Source organism: Tamandua tetradactyla, chromosome 9 (genome assembly GCF_023851605.1).
Source record: "Tamandua tetradactyla isolate mTamTet1 chromosome 9, mTamTet1.pri, whole genome shotgun sequence".
NCBI lineage: Eukaryota > Metazoa > Chordata > Mammalia > Pilosa > Myrmecophagidae > Tamandua > Tamandua tetradactyla.
In genome coordinates, this window is record NC_135335.1 from 104059117 (window position 1) to 104062658 (window position 3542).

The window sequence follows — 3542 nt, forward strand, 5'->3', positions numbered from 1 at the left end:
CACCATACTATTCTCAACAGCAACTGCGCCATTTTACATTCTCACCAGCAATGTATAAGGGTTCCAATTTCTAATTCTGAATATGATGTACATTTCAAGGTTGATTAATCCTTTTTTTTTTTTAAGAAAAGCGTGCAATTTAATCTTTATTTACAGGACACTGCGAGATATGAAATTCCCCATAAAAATAAGAAGCACATTGAAAGGAGAGGCTTCATACAGTATGTACAGTTTGGAACTGTTCAAGTATAGTTTTGTTGTAAAAAGTGCGACACAACAAATCACATTTAAAGAATTCTTAGTAGAGAAACAGCCAGACAAACTCATTTCAAACATAGACACAAACAACTTTAAACCTCAGCTGTACAATCTAAAAGTTAAAAGTCCCAGGAGTACCATCCTGAACTTGGAACGCATAGCCTTCAGAGGTAGTTTCTGGCACAACATTCTGATCTTCTTCTTCCTCTCCAGAGAAATACTTCTCAATCAAGCTTAATGAAACTTTGCACACAGACTCATTTTCATGGTTTTGTAGAGCTCCAGTTTTGTCCAAGCCTCCACATTCTTCAATCATGATACTAAGTTTCTCAGTTTTACCTAGTTTCTCAGCAGCTGAAAGATATTTGAAATGGCATCCAGAATAATTTTGGTATCTTTCACAGTTAAAGAGTTCATCAACAGTTCTATTATGCCACAATGGACAAGGTATACAATCTGTTCAACTGTCTCACCACTTGTATAGTTGGTCACAGCCCATACAGGTTTCTTTTGTGTTTTAAAGTCTGCCTTGAAAAGAATGCTAATGAGGAATGGGACTAATCCCTGATTCACTACTTGCTGTATCTGGGCCTGATGGCCAGTTGTGATGTTTGACATTGTCCATGTAGCTTCCTTCTGAATATAGTTTGGGGATTAGTTAGCAGGTTGGGAGAGATGGCAAGTGCTCCTGCATCTGTTACAACATGAGTCTGTTCATCTTTCCTAGTTACAATATTTCCTATAGTTCTTAGTGCAGGAGTCACAACTAGCAATTCAGTAGCCCTTAGAAGCTTCACAAGTTGGGGCACAACTCCAGTTTTCACAACCATTTTAATCTGTTCATTTGGACCATCAGTAAGATAGGAAATGGCCCAGCAGGTATCTGTTAATACTTCTGGATCATCATGATGTAGGAGATGCACTAAAATAGGAAGAATTTGCTCAACGGCATCTGATGGGAGTACAGGATTCTTGTTTGACAAAGGTTGGAAAGTGTCCAGGTAAGATTACATAAGAAACCACATGCTAAAGAGGACATGTCAGGAACTGCAAGTAGAGCCAACAGAGGATTGACAGCACCATATTTGATAACCAAGTCTCAGAAGGATGAGCCGTCACCTGCAATGTTTCCTAGGGCCCATACAGCTTGTTCATTGACATGAGCATGTAAGATGCCAATAGAGAAATCAATGCTGGGATAGCACCTCCATCTACCACAGCCTTGGTCTGCTCTGCTGTCCCAGAAGCAATGTAGTGAGTGCTCAAGCAGATTCAAATTGAATGAGCATACGATCAGTTCTGCCCAAGAAGGATACAAATTTTGGAATCAAACCAGCCTGGATTATGTTGTCCATGGGGGGCTGTTTTTCCCTAGAAAGCAGTTTCCTAGCAGCTTGAGTAACTTGGAGATGGTTTTCCAAATGTTGCTATTTATGCTTTTGATATCAACAAGTCAATTTATAGTGCCCTGGTTATTAACATTTTCCTGTAGCGGAGAAGTGGCATCATCAGGAAAAGAGCTGATATTTCTCCTTTTCAGCATCTTGTCATCCTTCTTAGCTTTCCTCAGCTCCATATTAACTTCTATACACCACCGCCTAATTTCTGGTCTTCCCCCTTGTTCTTGAATCTGTTAAGGTGGGCAGCTGGTGAATTAGCAGTCTCACTGGGGGACGTGGTTGTGAGTCAAAGGGAGAAATCTCAGGAGCAGGCTCAGGATTTCACCAGAGGAGATACAGGCCTCACACTGTGGTTCTACTGCACTTGAAACGCCCACCACGTCTCATCCTGAAGACTGTGTGTTGGGTTAATCTCTTTTTAAAACTTTTTTTATTGACGCAGATTATATGTTCACATACCGTATAAACATCAAAAGTGTACAATGAATGATTCACAGTATTATCATAGTTATGCATTCATCATTGCAACCAATTTTTGGACCTTTTCATTACTCCAAAAAAAATAAAATTAAAAAAATGAACACTCAAAGCATGCCTACCCCCATCGTTTATTTATTTTTTTATCTTTTTTTTCCTACTCATCTGTCCATATACTGGATAAACGTAGTGTGAGTCACAAAGTTTTCACAATTACATGGACATAAATTTGGTCAATCTTTTCTGCAGAATTTCTCCAATGACTTTTGGCTCCTTGAATTGCAATTGAGAGTATGATGGCGTTCTGACTCCTGGTTCTTTGTATGTGATCTGCTTTTCTCTTTCCAGAAGTTTTGTTTATCTATGCAGATGTGGAATTTTGTGATGATTTTACTTAGCCTTATGAAAATACCACTGTCTTAGGTATTGAAGGGGCCCTTTCAGTACGTAGGAATTATCTTGTACTTAGTTAATTTCTTCCCTTCAGCAGGACATCTGTTGTGCCCTTCCCTGTAACTTTGACCTTGTGGGGTTATGCTTCTCATGTTCCTTTACTGTTTCTTTAGTGGGTTGCAAGAGGAAAGGAGACAAATATGTGTCCTCAGCTAGCCAAGTTTAACCTGGTATCTCTGTCCCATCACTGTTAGAAGGTTTACTGAAAGAGAAACTCAATGTGAATTTGTGGCCAGTGACTTTGGAAACACCAAAAACAGAAAATTAGAATACCTTTAAATAAATGACCTTATAAGAGTAACATTTCAGGAAAAGCCATCTCTTCTTTTGAGCAATCTCCTGCTTTGAAACAAGAATTAAAGTGGTAACTGTGGACACCAGAAAAAAGGTCAAGTTCAAGAGAGACTGACAGTGACATCATCAACATGACAACATAATATATTCCGTGGAAAAACATCTCCCCACAGCTAATAAAAAGGATAGATAGATCCCACTTACTTAGAAGTCCGGAGGATGATAGAGACTGGAGGACTCTACAAATGCTGAACTGAAGAAAAAGAATCTCCAATAACAGGTAGGAAATTTCTGTTCCAGACCAGCCAATTCATAGCCCCTCATTCAGTCTCCTGTAGCTTGGAAATTATTCAGAGGCATGTGGCCAAGTTCCCTTCAGCCACAGATGCAGACCATAGAGCCACTCACAGCAGCAAGTTAGAACCCCATGAATATCCAGGCATGCTGACCCAAGTACACAGAGACCCAGGGTAGGACACAAGCTGCTAAATTGTGCTCTGTTCTGCTTACAAAAGGTCCCCCAGGGGAAAAAGAGAAAAAGCAAGAGAGACTGCAGCAGAACTGCTGGCAAAAGGTATGCTCACTCAGTTGGGTTTCTGTTGACTGACTCAACTAAATGCAAAATGGACTTTTCTGGATTGATCTGCCTTTATGGATTGG

The 3542-nt window shown here is 39.9% G+C and overlaps 1 pseudogene; it reads right to left on the minus strand.

Moving 5' to 3' along the window:
• Positions 1–287: 287 nt before the first annotated feature.
• Positions 288–3325, minus strand: LOC143645775 (importin subunit alpha-1 pseudogene; annotated as a pseudogene).
• Positions 3326–3542: the final 217 nt, after the last annotated feature.